The sequence below is a fragment of the Bufo gargarizans genome, chromosome 1 (genome assembly GCF_014858855.1).
Source record: "Bufo gargarizans isolate SCDJY-AF-19 chromosome 1, ASM1485885v1, whole genome shotgun sequence".
Lineage (NCBI taxonomy): Eukaryota > Metazoa > Chordata > Amphibia > Anura > Bufonidae > Bufo > Bufo gargarizans.
In genome coordinates, this window is record NC_058080.1 from 80,751,993 (window position 1) to 80,767,644 (window position 15,652).

At 45.9% G+C, this 15,652-nt stretch overlaps 1 protein-coding gene across 2 annotated transcripts in view; it reads left to right on the plus strand.

Moving 5' to 3' along the window:
- Positions 1 to 15,652, plus strand: part of STIM2 (stromal interaction molecule 2) — a 96,116-nt gene that overhangs the window by 795 nt on the left and 79,669 nt on the right. The gene's annotated exons all lie outside the window — the stretch shown is intronic.

A 15,652-nucleotide genomic window follows, 5' to 3' on the forward strand; every position in this document is an offset into this window, starting at 1 on the left:
TGCTGTCCTAACACTTCTCAGCCTTTGGCCCATACTGCCCTCACTATTGGCAGGCTGACCATGCACATTGGTTATTGGGGGTCCTATGGGATCTTCCAGCAGTCTATGGGCAGAGATGTGCCCTAATCTGATGCCACCCCACTCCTATGTGTGGCTTATGGGGCCTGGGTGACTCACGGGCAAGGACTAGGGACAATGAGGTCCTGCTTGTGGTTTTTAACTTCTATGATGCTGTTAATGATATGCGAGTTCCTTTTGAGGGGTCCTCACTCCAAGAATGAGCACCTGGTGGCATGTTTACATACCTCAGACCTAGAATGGACACTGAATTGCATCTGACCTCCTTAGGTCCTAGAGTGGACATCTGAAGGTACGTGACTACCATGTATACAGGTCTTACGGTGGACCCCAGCTGTATTCTAAACATTATGTACCCAACCTGGAGTAGAAACTGAATCCCAAGAGAATATGATCTATTTTGGTCATCTTGCATACACAGGAGCTAGATTGGATACTTGAGGGCATCTAACTGCCATGTTACTAGGACCTAGTTTTGATACTTGAGAGCATCTAACTGCCATGTTACTAGGACCTAGTTTTGATACTTGAGAGCATCTAGCTGCAATATAACCATCTCCTAGAATGGACAACTGAGCGGTAGGACTTGGAGGCTACCTAATGCTATGCACATGACCTTGAATAGATGCCTGAGGGTATCTAGCCCCATGCACGTGATCTAGGTATCTGATCTCCACATACACAGGACCAGCTGGACACTAGACCTGTGTATGTGTGGTTCTTTCTTGTGCCCTGCTCTCCGATGGTGCAGTGAATAACCCTCAGCAGATCCATGCCCACACGGTGGTCCTCAAGACTCCAGTAAATCATCCAGTTCTTTTTTTTGTCCTCACTCTAGGCGTCCTTTATTTTTACTAATGCGCCAGGGGTGCACTATTAGGAGTACGGTGCTATGTTTGGTGTAATGGAATCTCCTCCACAGATCGGATTTTAACACTCTCCTCCTTTGGTGATTTCCTGATTCATCCGGGAGTAGTTGAGCTGTGAGGGCAGCTTGGTTCTCCCTGCCTCTGCTGTGGTACCTGAGGTGGTGCATGTGGCACCATGAGTGTTTTTGTTATGTTTTTCCTGGGAACCTCCTGCTGGAGAACTGGGATCTTCCCTGTTTTTTTCCCCCTTGATGATGGAGCGATGCGGTGGCTTTATTACGCTGCATCTTGGTATTGGCCTGTCTGTAGGGGACTCTGCATGGAGGAAATAAGCAGCATTGCGGTATTCAGCAAATAACTGCTGCACATACTGCCGGCTGGCAGAGCGGCAGATGAGGGAGGGCTTCCTGCCACTGGAGGGGTCCTCCCGGCCTCCCTGTGTGCAGGATTCCTTCTTGGAAGGCAACCCCTTTGTCATCTGCTGTAATTGTCAGCATCCTCCTGGTGGAATGAGGAAGCGGCAGGCGGAGAGCCATAAGCAAATGATTAGGTTTCACAGGGAAAGTGCTGTGTGCGCGCAGCCAGCCGCCCGGCTGCCTCGGTCTGTGGGAAAGCGTCTATGTGCAGTCTATTTGCTTACAGTCACTGCAAGCTGTTGTTTCCCTTTGCTGTTATGTAAAGAAGACTCCCGCTCTTACACGGCATCAGGATATTTTAGGAGATTATTTTTCTATTTCTCGCTGTCCACCTCGTTTGCTCTTATTTTTTATCTTATTTTTATCCCCTCCATTTCTCTGCTGTCGACAAACTAGTGACCTAGATAATTCAGCCATGTTCACCTTTTGAATACCAATGTGTAAAAATGCCTCTCATACAGTTTCTGTACTCCGGAGCTGCATTCTCAATTCTGCAGGCTTCAGAGCCGAAGTCGGCCAGGGATCTGTGCTCAGTGTCTGTATAGAGCTTGGTGATTTGGAAAGTGTCATCTCTACGTGGGGCACTGGGCAGGAGCCTGGTGTAAGGTCATGCCCCTCAGTATTAGAGCTTGTTCACACAGTGCAGTTGGGTGGTGAGAGGAAAGGGAAGACTGATACTGATCCTGTGTTTTATTTTTATTTTTTTAGATCCGGGTACCGTTTTGGAAAGAGGAAAGTAGCATAGTCTTAAAGGGGTATTCTGGAATTTTAATAATGATGGCTTATCCTCAGGATAGACCTTCAGTATCTGATTGGCGCGGGTCTGACACCCCACTGTTCTGTGTAGAAAGTCGGCGCCGGAACCGCACAGCTTCTACCGCTGAGTGTTGGATGTGTGGCAACTGCAGCGCTGCTCCTATTGAAGTGAATGGCAGCCATGCTGTTACTGGAACGGCTGATCAGTGTGGGTGCCGGGATCGGTCAGGTATTGTCTGTCCTAACTGTAGGCCATCAATATTAAAATCCTAGAATACCCATTGGAGGTGACATACACCCTAGATTGCAGTCGGTAGAACGGTTGCACACGGCCACAGCTATCACCAACTCACCATACACATACGCACTCAGATGGTGGCTGATCTCCTGTAAGAACACAGAGGACTGTTTGTGGAAGCACAGCAACCCTGTTTCTTCTTTCCTCCATCAACCACTCTTGTAATCCAGGGTTCAGCTACCTCCAGCACTCCAGCTATTGTCGGACTACAAGTTCCAGCATGTACACTGCCTTGGCTTTAGTCTGAATACCTAAAGAGTGAATGGAGCATGCTGGGCATTGTAGTTTGATAACAGGTGGAGTACTGGAAGATGTTGACCCTTGATGTGTGTGATTTGTACTATTGTCTCCAGCAAATACCGATATCCACCTCAGTACAATGGGGGCCAATTAGGGTTGCTGGCAGGATAGGTTTGCGGACAGAGTCTCAACCTTTAGGGGCAGTCTCTGGGCTAAGGGACCATCATCGGAATAATGTATTGGGAAGCTTTAGGTTTATTTTTTTAATTAGACGAATTAAAGTTCTGTTTTTAAGGGTCTTACTTTTTGCTGGACTTGCCGTAGTTTGATTGTACTATTGGCTTCGCTTTCTAGTTTCAACCAGCAGAATTGTGAATGCAGCTCTGGACTACAATATATGCTGTAACTCCAGATAGGAAGAAGTAGTCATTTACGAAGTTACTCAACTTTTTGTGCATTATATAACCTTTCAGAGGGGTTGTCTGAGTCTCAAATGTAGATCATCAATGTGTGATAGATGGGAGATTTCAGGCATCTCCACCAATGAGCTTTCGGGCCATGATGCTGCTGCCTTCTTAGTACACCAAGCACAGCACCTTATAGTGGCTTTACTTGGTATTGCAGCTCAGTCCCTTCCACTTAAAGGGGTTGTCCAGGTTCAGAGCTGAACCTTGACAGCCCTCCATTTTCACCCCAGCAGCCCCCCTGACATGAGCATCGGAGCAGTTCATGCTCCGATGCTCTCCTTTGCCCTGCGCTAAATCGCGCAGGGCAAAGGCATTTTTCAGAGTTCCGGTGACGTACCGGGCTCTCTATGGGGCTAACAGGAACCCCGGTGACGTCACTGGCACTGATGGGCGGGATTTAGCGCTGCCCTAGCCAGTAAAACGGCTAGGGCAGAGCTAAAGCCCGCCCCTCAGAGCCGGTGACGTCACCGAACACACTGCTGGGCGGAAGTTACCGCCCGGCAGTGTGTTATTGAAAACACAAGAGCCCGTGCCCTGCGCGATCTAGCGCAGGGCACTGGAGTGCATCGGAGCATGAGATGCTCCGATGCTAGGCTCAGGGGGGCTGCCGGGGTGAAAATAACGGTATGTCCGGGTTCAGCTCTGAACCCGGACAACCCCTTTAAATGGCCATATGATAGGCCTAGAAATAGGCAGTGGTGTAGCACAGAAGGATGAGGCAGAGGCGTAGTCAGACAGGCAAAGGGTCAGGGCCGGCGGCACAGGTCAGGCAATCCTGGTCGGCAACAGGAGAGTGAAGGCAAGCAGGTAGGGATATAACGGGCAGCAGAGTCCAGGAATACAGATACGAGTCAAGAGCACAAGCTAAAAACGGGAACCTTAGCAGGCCACAAGGACCCTGACACTGAGGCATCTGGGAAGGGGACTGAGCCACTTGTATATGTGCAGGAGGGCTAGGATAGGTCATCGAGGTCACATGACCTAACCCATAAAGCCCAGGAAGTGACGCTCGCTGGCCCTTAAGTGCTGCAGGGAACAAGCAGCAAGCATGCTGTGGCCAGGGCTGAGGGCAAACTGGAGCGAATTCTAGAACACCACCCACACGGACAGAGCCCAGGACTGCAGGGGTGAATGGGAAGCATCGGCTGCAGATCACCGCTGAACACAGCGCCCGGGACCCCGGTGGTAAGCAGGGGAACATCAGCTCACAGCAGTCGCTGTTACACAGAGTCGGCTTTTACTTCGGAAAGCCATTGCATCCTACCTTAGTCGGTGTGGCTGAGGCGGGATCAGATATGCCGACTACAGTAAACCCCCCTGATGGTGCTTGTGGTGCAGATGTGAACCTACCCTTAGCTTACCAGTAGCAGTGACATGTTTTTGTCCTCTCCGCTGCTTGTGTTGGTTCTGTGTGAGTGTGACCTTAGAAAGTAGTTCATGAGCTGTGCATTGTTCCCCCCCCCCTCCTGTGCAGGTGTTTATGGGACTTCTAGGCAAAGTGTCTGAACAGATGATAAAAAGACATCCTAAGAATATAGGAAATAAAACATTTTGTCCATTGATTGGAGTAAAGGTTTGAGAAACCAAAAGCAACTCGTGGATTTTGGTGGTGTCTGCAGACAGACTGTTTGGAGCTGCCAGACGTTCCTTTGATGTGTGCCTGCCCCCAAGTGTCATTAGATTGTCAGCTCAGCTGATCTCGGAGATCTATGGTCTGTGGCCAGTTTATACTTCTGGCAAACACAGAGGCCAAGAAGCGGACATACATCAGATCTGCGTTTATCTGAAATGACATTTAAATCCGTGCGCTACATAATCAATTCAAGAGTTATTCTATCTTGCTGCTTGCTTGGCTCAGAAGGCAACTAAGGTCCGCATCTCCTCTGGAACCCCATCAGACATGTATGGCATGCCCTGTGGATGTGCTGTAAATGTGTAAAGAGGAACCCCTGTCCATATAACCTATTAGAGATGCCCCCTTGTTGACCCAGAATAAAGGGCTGCTCTGTACCAAAGGCATCCATTCTGGAGGGCTTGGGTTGTCCATGTGTCACAAGAACGGCCTTTCAACTACACATCCACATTTTCTCTGCTGGCCATGGCTTTCCCTGGCAAAATCAACTTTTAGACAGGAGTGGATCTCTTTTAAAATAGTAATGCCCCTTTTAATATAGACATTTGATTCGGGCACCTTGCTTTTTTAATTCTTTCCTCTTTGACTGTTCTTATTGATGGTCCACTGAGAACTGGTTCCGGAAGTCTACGGTATATTGGTCAACTGACCATGAGCCTGACCAGTGACGTGAGTGCTTGATAAGTGTTGAAGCCCTCCAACTACAATGTGGCCTCTAACCCACATATTTCATATTGATCTTAGTGGCTCATCGTATATGCAAGTTACTAGCAAAGATTAAAGTACCAGACCTTGATTCTCCTGGTAGTAGCTGTGGTGTTTTACCAGAGGACTATGTTAGTGGGTTTTCAGTACCAGGTATCAGTCTCTGAGCAGTAGACATTCCTCCCTGGGTACTGGGAACATCACAAACTTTAGAATTAATAGTTCCTAAGTTGACTCAATTTCTGCAGGGGCACAAGGAGACCTGTTTTGTGACATCAAGTCTCAAAGTTGAGCGACCAAAAACTCATGTGACTGTATTGGGATTTGGGAACCACAATCATTGGTCGAGGTTTGCAATTCATATGCACACATCTACTGAATAGTAAGATTTTTTTTTTTCACACTTATTGATGTTTTTGTTGTAATTTTTACAGTTAAAAGGATATTTAATGACCATAAATTAAGTGGGGAAATTGCTATTGACAAGCTTGCAGTAACTTATTATGGTCCTTCTACTAGATCTAAAAAAAACCGAAATAGGGGAGAATATCTCAGAAATGCAGTGCTGTGCATATGCACCAGACGGAGCCTAGAGCCCAGCCATAGCGCCTCCAAGTGCTGCTGTAAGGCCTTCACACACCTCTCTAACCCAGTAGGACACCCTACCAAATGTCTGTACAGAGGTACTCTCCCCAGAAACAATTGTTTTTGGGGGGAAGAGACTCGTATCTATGGATCCTGAACTCCAAGATGTGGAGGTCATATGGTGACTCTGAACAGCGTTACGGCCTCAGTGCACATGGCTCTCCTACGCCTGGACCTCCTGATGTAGAATGGTCTGTATCGGGGGCCCACTGCCACTAATGATTAATACTGGGGAGGGGGGGTGGGTTTGAGTTACCAGAGGGGGCTGATAAGAGTGGGAGGCTGGGGGGCACATGAGGCTGGGGGGCACATGAGAGGCTGGCTGCCATGGTCAGCTCCCTGCTGTTGTGTGCACAGGGCAGCAGGGAGAGTGTAAAGTCCTATTCACCCTAATAGAACTCTATTAGGGTGAATATGACAAGGGTTCTAGCCCTTAAGGGGGCTAATAGTTATTTAAAAAAAAGTTTACCTCCCCCCCCCAAATATAGAAAACAATATATTGCGATATATATCGCATATCGCACATGCTTAAAATTTAGATTTTAGGCTATATCGCCCACCTCTAATCTCCCTCAATATTTTGCTGGGTGGGATATTGGCGTTTAAGGGATAAGCGAAGAGGTCTTAAAATTTAAGTGGGGGCAATGTAAAATGTAAAAAAATCCAAAACCTTATTCATCTTTAAAATGGATCAGGAAGCTGTCCCATTGCCTGCCCCCCTTCTGGGCCTGTATTCATGATCATGCACATCCAGTTGAGTGCTACAGCCAATCACTTGCAACAGTGACATGACCACTGCAGCCCATTGTGGATTGGAGAAGCAGCATAGAACCTGTGGGACTTCATAGTGATAAGTAATGTTTTTTATTTTATTTATAATTTTGAGATTTTAATAACTCTTGGGTAACCTCTTTGAGGAAGTTGTTTATCCTGCGGGGGCCTCTCAGACAGACCCCCCCCCCCCCTCCCTTCCAGTGTGGCCAGACCTGAAGAGGGATTCATACTTACCTGACCCCCAGACACTTGAGTCTAGCTCCTTTGCTTCCACTGGAGCTGCAGCAGCTCTCAGGTCATGATCCAGTTTGACACAGGTCATGTGAGGCGTGGGAGACACGTCACCGCTGTAGTGGCAATGTGATGACGTGGGTGGCGAGTAGTTGATGGGACAACTGAGCCAGAACCCAGCGTTGAGGATCAAGTATGATTTCCACCACAGGTCTGTGTATGCCAGGGCCTCTGAAGCCCTGAGAGTGAACAATCCCTTTAAAGTAGGTCCATTGCTATCCATTTTACCCAAGTACTCCTATTTTAGACCAGATTGTTCAATTTTCTCAGACTTTTAGCAAAAACTGTCAGGAATGTAAGCATATGTAGTGATACTCCATGTTCTTCAGTCTGGTGGTCAAAAAGTGAAGACATTGCTAGGGAACCTAATTGGCTGCATCCATGGCTATGGATACCTTATTCTGCACAGTCTGGTATGTTGGCCGTTTATTTGCTTCCTGGGGCATTTATACTTTTCTTTGGCTGCACAACTATGTTCAGAGCAGAGAGGGGTTTTCTGGTTACAGCAAATTAGCCCTAATCCCTTGTTTGGACCCTCAGTGATCACAATAAGTGGGGTCTGTTTTTACAGTGAACGGATCGGGAGTATGTGCAATGCTGCTCCTCTACTGCTGGAGATGGCTGGTGTCAAGGCTGTATCTAGGCCTATAAAGATGAATGGTGTGTTCAGGAGCCTCTTCATTGGGAAACAGGACCTCTTAGTTTTGTGACTTGGGGAGGGTCCCAGCAGTCCGATCTAACCGTTATTCCTCACTGTGGATTGGGGTACCTTGTTCTTACTTGGATGACAGAGGGAACGTTCAACTACAGCATCGACAATTACTGAAGTAAACTTGGAAGTGGCTCCCTGTTCTCTTCCTTTCTATAGTGTTACTCCTTCAGGAAGGGGAGGCCATGTCCTGCTTCTGAGTCACCCAGCCTTCAGAAGCTTGGACCCCTGACAAGAAAGGGACGCTTATTTTTCTGATAGCATCACTTGTCTGGAGCCAGATAGGATACGGTTTGGTGAATTGCAGTAAAATAGCATTAAAACTTTGTCAGGTGTGGAAAATAATGTAGGAGGGTCCTGGTTTCTGTTCTGTAATCTTTCCTATTATGATGTGTCCCTGGCGGTTGGCTGTTTTTAGGGCCTCTAGGCTCTCGCTGTAATTTACATGTAATACATAGTTTTACTAGGGAAGGTCACTGGGTATCCATTACACCTTAAAAAAAATAATAATTGGTACTACCATCTCACCATGATGAGCAGCCCTCCTTTGGTGGACTGATCTTGTCCATGTTGTCCAGATCTGTGGCTCCATTGCAGAGTCAGCAGTATTCTGATATGTAAATAAGATTTGGTGCAACGAGGTTGGCGCCCTTGCATCATGTTGCACCAAGAACGCTGCCCTTTATTGTGGATAGAACCCTCCTTCCCCCCCCCCCCTCCTTCCCCCAACTATGACTGACAAAAGAAGGGGTAAAAAAATTAACTATATTCACACAACGAGTTGGAGATTCAGGTACCACATTTAATAAAGCAAAGGGAGAATCTGCATTATTGATCATTCCATTAAAATTCCACCTAGATGGTAGGTCTTTCTGTCTGGACGTTTTGTAATGGATGATCAATAAAACTGATATTTTTTTTATTTCCCCTTTACGCTACTTTCACACTTGCGTTTTGGACGGATCCATCATGGATCTGCAAAAACGGAGCCATTACAATAATGCGACCATCTGCATCTGTCATGAACGGATCAGTTTGTATTATGTGTAACCTAGCCAAGACGGATCCATCATGAACACCATTTAAGGTCTATGGTGGACGTATTAGTTTGGCTCAGTTTCGTCAGATGGACACCTCCAAAGCGGTGTCCGCCTCCAAAGCGGAATGGTGTTGGAACTGATGCATTCTGAGCGGATCCTTTTCCATTCAGAATGCATTAAGGGCAAAACTGATCCGTTTTGGACCGCCTGTGACAGCCCTGAACGGATCTCTCAAGCGGAAAGCCAAAACGCCAGTGTAAAATTAGCCTTACTTGGGAATCGCACATGCAGTTTTTGAACCCAAGCCAGAAAAGAGGATTCAGCAAGAAGATAGACTATAGAAGTCCTTCCCATTCCTTTTGAATCCACTAGTGGCTTTGATTCAGGAAAACTGCATGTGTGATTGCTGCCTAAAGACCGTCTTCGTATGTAGCAGAGCTGAGCCGCCCTCTTGACAGTCTATTTCCTACTTGCAGACTATTGACAGCTTTAAAGAGTTACCCTTTATAAGTTTTATTGTTTCTGAATTGGGTTGTGTACTAACCTGCGGACTGGTGGGACCCGTGTTGATGATTATACTTACCTGATGTAAGGTAAGCTGGGTCCCGGCTCGTTCACTCCCCGATCTCCTCTACTTGTCTGGGCTTCCTCCATATAAACTTCCTGATTTGATGCTGCTGCAGCCAATCCCTGGCCACTGCTTGCATCATGTCAAATGGTGGGGTGACCCAGGGGAGCAGATCACTGCTTGTAGTAACATTGAAGTCGCATGCTGCACCGATCCCATCTTTTATTGAGCACATTGAGTGCAGGAAAAAAGGAAGGAACTGATGATCTGTCGGGGAAGGGTGTTTGTATAAATGCAGATAATCTGCCAGTGTAAAAGCTGTCGGCAAGTCACCCAAAGAACGAGCTCCTTCATGCGGTGCTTGTGGTGTTCGGGCGGCACAGAAATCGTTGTTCCTGTAGCAGATCATGGCGTATAATCTGCTGCAGGAACAATGACTTTCTATGGGGACATGTGATCACTGTATCGTTCGCTCGTCCCTGTACAGTGGAGATGATTGCTACATGTAAATGCTGCTCTCATCTCTGCTATGATGACAGATCATCGGTTTGTGTAAAAGGACCTTAATTACTTTTTTGAATTTGATAACGTATGCATCCCTTTAGCTGTAGTCACATACACTAATTATTTAATTAAAGAGCAAATTTGAGGGGGAATTTTGGACCAACCTCAGTTTAACTTCTTGGATGCCTCGCATGCACATGTCTCTTCAGGTCATGCTCACATCGATGGGGTTAAATGGGTGGTCCAGCCATTAATATTCATGACCTATCTTTAGGATAGGTCCATCAATATCTGATTGGCTGGGGTGCCAGAATCCTGCCAATCAGCTGTGCGGCGAGGAGGCAGCGCTGCATGCGAGCGCTGCGCCCTGGTCCTCACCCTACGGCTGGTCTCCAGTGGAGCGATGGCGTGGTGTCATTGCAAGCACTTGCCCTATTCACTTGACTGGAGGGGGTACTTGTATTACACTGCACTTCTGAGACGAAGTGCAGCATAATGAAGAGGAAGCAGCGCTCGCATGGAGCACCGCTGATCAGCAGGGGCGCCAGGTGTCAGACCCCCACAGATTTTTAGATATTATGACCTATCCTGACAATAGGTCATCAATAATTTTGGCTGAGCAACCCCTTTAAGGTCAGAACTCTGACTTGGCCACTCTAAAACATAAATGATCTTTTTCAGCCAGTCTTTACTTGACTTATTGTGTGTCTTGGATCATTGTCTTGAGCTCATCTCGTCTTCAGCTTGAGGTCATGGACTGCTGCCCTTATATTCTCCTGTAGTGTTTTGATGTACCTTGCAGTTCATTGATCCCTCAGTCATCATGAAGAGTCTAGGCCTTGAAGCATCAGAGCAGCCCCAAACCATGATGCCACTTCCACTATGCTTCACAGTTGAGATGAGGTTTTGTTGTTAACCCCTTTCCAACCAGCGCCATAATAATATGGCGCTGGCCGGGTCTTTAAACATGGCGCCCGCACCTGAGCGGTGCGGGCGCCATAGCCGCAGGTGGCTGCCTGCTTCTTCTAGCAGACACCAGTGGCTCATGTCCGCAACTGGCAGTAATGCCGATCGTGGACATTTAACCCCTCAGATGCATTGGTCAATCCTGACCATGGCATCTGAACGCGTGAAACACCGGAAGCGCGTGCTTCGGGTGATGCTCCGGTTCCCCCATGTGGCGATCGGGGGAGCTGAAGCTTGTGTGCAGCAGCCCCTGTCTTTGTGAATGACACAAGGCTGCTGCATAGTATTTCCTATGGAGCCATTGCCTGTAATAGGGCTCCATAGGAGAGTAGTAAAATCATCATAGATTCCATCATGGGAACTGTAAAGTTTGAAAAAATAAAATAAACACAACATAAAAATTCCAATCGCCCCCTTTTCCCAAAATAAAAGAACTAAAAAAATTTAAATACACATCATGGGTGTCGCGATGTGCAAAAACGCCCATAGTATCAAAATATATTCCCCCACGGCAAACCGGATTCGCAGTTTTTGGTCACTTCATTCAACAGGCGCAGTGGCTTCATTCATGTTGTCCTTCCATGAGCGTCTTTCTTGGTCACTGTTTTCCTGATAGTGGACACATGAACTGATGGGTTTTGCAGTTGACTCTACAAACTGCAAAACCCTGTGTAGTTCGCTGGGGATCCTTCAAGAAATAGTAGCAACAGTCCTGAAATTTCTCCAGTGGCAGATAATTTCTCTTTGATGTCCACCCAGGTCTTAAGCAATGCTTTTGTAGACTTTTCCAGCTTCATGTATCTCAGACACATCTCTTTTGGTCTTCTGAAAATTGTTGGCATTTGAACATGGTTCACACCAGCCAGTCGTCTTTGAGAAGAACAGATTTGTCAGTAACCAGGGTTTGTGTGTCTTTATTTATTGGGCAAAGCACCTATGAAACCTATACTTCAAAAGACGTTTTGCCAACTGGCTCTTGGAGAAGTCATTATTGCGGAGGATCATTAATCCCCCCCCCCCCCCCCTCCCTCAACTAGTTTCTGTGGATGTTTACTCAATAGAAGACATGACCGGTACAATTACTTGTGCGTTGTTAGTCAGATCGTGTTTCTCTATAATTTGAGTGTTTTTATTAGTAATCTATAGAAATATCTTGGGTATTACAGAGGTTGACTTACTTTTTCTTGTATCTGTACAGAAGACAGTTTTTTCACTGAAAATAAACCTCTTTATGGTGAAAGCTGAGGACAAAGTATAGTAGAACCCTGCAGGTCTCCTTCCTTGGATGATGAAGCATTATTTGCAGCAAGTCTAAAACCACTAATAGTTGAGAGAAAGGACTTCATACATTAAGGTGCACTACGTAAGACTGTCCCCTGTAATGAATATGCAATTACGCTGCAATAATCCATAGTGTTTTTCCTAATTGATCTCTTGGTTCTTCTCCAAGAATTACAAATTTGAAGTCATGTCATTTGCCAAAAGAACGTCTGTCTTTTGAGAATTTGTGAAAAGTCATGGGAAAGTTAGAAAATATGTAATTACTACAGTCACGAAAGTTGGGAAAACACAAAATAAGTTTTATGGTTTTTGGATGACAGGGAACGTATTAAGGCAGGAAGTCCCAAGCTCTGGGCCCAGTCTGACCAGTAGAGCTTGACATATCTTGGAGACAACTGTGTTTAGATATTGATAGTGGCCCCGTATACGCCAGACTTATCGGTGATTTAGCTCTTCCCAATCCTGGCTGCTAACCCTCCCAGTGCTACTAGTAAAGTCTATGTCTGTGTCCCAGGGTTGTTATAGTCGGTGGTATGCTCTAATGGGAACATGTGTAAATTGCTATTTACTAGCTTATATGTAAGTGTGTATATATATATAAAACAAAAAAAGACCTAAACCCTATTTTTAAACATTTGGGAGCTCTATCACCCCTGTAACTGGGGTTTATTATGTCAGACCCAGTTCCAAGAGAAATCAACAATAATATATATAAAAAAAATAATAATGTTGTAATGCCCCCTTATAGGTGGCACAAAGAGTTAAAGTAAAAAAGGACAAAATGAGGGGAAAAAAACAAAACGCCAACTTCTAGCCCCGTCCTGGTGATCATAACTTATTGATGCCCCAATACAAAATTGATAGTTACGGAACAGAAAAAATAAAATAAAAATACTATTTCAAAAGGGCTAAAAATCTGACTACTTCCATGTTATTTATTTTATTTTTTTAGAACATTTGCGCAGGTATAAAAAAAAAATACAGATGACAAATCCTCATGTCTGACTGAAAAAGGTGCAAAAATCATTTACATAGCTGAATGGGATAAAGTTCTGGTTTGACTGCAGCGCTGGATCGGTAAGGGACTGGAACATCTGGCATAAAGTGGAACCCTTTCAAGTATCTAAACACACAATAGAAAATGCATGTGGTTAGTAATGGGTTAAGCTAATATCTATGTACCACAAAACGCTATTTATTGAGACTACAACTTGTCCAAATTCTGTGTGTTTAAGGAAGGCCTGTACATTTTTGATGATTCTGGATCATCTTTTCTTAGAATTTGCATCTGTGCCTGGAAAATATATTTCCAGGAGGAATAACTTTGGAGTGACACTCAACGAGGAATTGTCTGGAGTGGTGAGCAGTCAAGGGTGTATTTAATTCAAGGACCCTTTAGACCCGGGATATATAAGTCCTAAAGTTCAGATAGCCCTGGGCTACAAGATTCCCGTTTCTGGTCATTTAAAACATAGTTTTAACAAAAGGAAATAAATGCTAACAGTCAAGGGTTTAGTCCAGTGCTGGTGCTTCTCACGGATGTGTCCACTATACCAAGGGTGTCATTGTTTAGCCATTCACAATCATACAGGGAAAATGCCAGGGCTCCCCGTGGTCCTATAGCAATAAGGCATCCCGTATGAAGTGAGGGGCCCAAAGTGTCCGATACATATAGCAGAAGTAAATAGACCCCTGCTTAGTACGGGCATCCGAATCCGCATCCAGAACCATTCTGCCTGCTGTGAGCCCTATATATGGACCTCTCTACAATGCTCTGCTATTGTCATAGCTTTTCTAGTGTCGGCCTGGGCACATCAGGGACCCTGTGATTATGTAAGTGCATGGGTGTAAGGTAGAGCAGAATTCTGTGGAAATGGGATCAGGAAAAGCTTTTGCAAACTGCTTTTTGTATCCTGGCCCACACGCCGTCTTTATTTTAAGAGTAGACGTCCTGTGTTTCCTCTGTACTGGCCAGCGTGCAAGAAACAAACTGAGGCTTCATTCATGCCGCAGCCTTCTCCTCCGGATCTCTGTTACCTGGTTTCTAGGTCAGAAATGGTGAGGGTGGCATCCAGCTGGCAGCACAAGAGCCTGTGAAGGTACCCTGTGTTGGAGCAGTGAGGGTGGGTTGAAGAGTTAAATAAGATTAGCAATCACCCTCCCTTCCTTAGAAGAATGTCTTGGCAAAGCCACTTCCTTCAGACCCCACCATTTGTTCTTCTTGACAGCTGACTTTTACTTAGCCGCCAATGCTTGCTTACAGTTTCTGATCCAGATAAAGCCCAGGGAGATTATCAGCGATGGCGAGACCCCGTCAATTGTGGGCGAAGTCATGTGACTTGACTGAGGAGACCATGGACACTGTGCAGTGTGCACCCACCACTAGGAATCTTTACATTGACTTTCTCCACGTCCACAACTGCAGCCCCTTATTTCTCCTATCAAGGACTGGATTGTCATACAGATAGTATTACAAACTGGAAGTGTGCCCTGCACCCCCGCCTGCCAAAGTAAAATGCGTTGACTGGTCTGGATGAATCCCAGGAGCCAGGCAGCCAATCCGTCTTCTGCAGGTTTAGGAGCGTCAGGTGCTTGATAACGTGTTCTTCTCACTCCAGGTATAATTGTATTGATAACTGTAGATGTATAGATTGGAATAAATAATGAATATCCTCCTTCCACGTGTAACACGTGGCACTATATGTCCTATACTGCTGGGCACTGGCAATAGAGCGGTGGATGAAATCACACTTATTATTCTGCCCTGCCTGCTTGTATGGCTGCCCAGGGATAACCCTCATCTTCTGTGTACATGGCTCTCGTTGGCAACTGCTGCTCCAAGACTTCATGCTTATGACTTAGTTCTTGGCACGATGAGTCCTGGTGTGTTTTTTTTTTTTTTTTTCTTTTAATTCCCACCCCCCCCCCCCCCCCCTCTCTTCTCTGGCCTGACGTTGATGTAATCTGACAGTATTTAGTCTTTTTTGACACGATGATGCAATCCAAGAAGTTTTGTTGATTTCGATCTCGGGGAAAAGTTGACTGCTGGAAATATATTAAAGTTGTTATCCAAGACCTAAAAAGACCCAGTGACAGGCCACTGCTGCAGCCAGTAATTGGCTGCAGAAGTCACGTGGCGTCTGACAACAGGATGTTGATGCCAAAGCATCATGGAGCAATAGAGCCAGGACCCAGGTAAGTATGAACCCCACTACGGGTCTTCCATTTTCTGAGGTCTTTTTAAGCCTTTAAAGGGTTCTCCATTAGTTACAATGGCTTGTTTTGTCTAGGGAGCAATCATTAGGAGAAAAATTGGCTGCCATCTTACTAGTCCACACACAACCTGTCCTAATTACACAGGAGGACATCTTACTCTTACTTGTCAGGATCCTGTATACAGTTTATTATGATC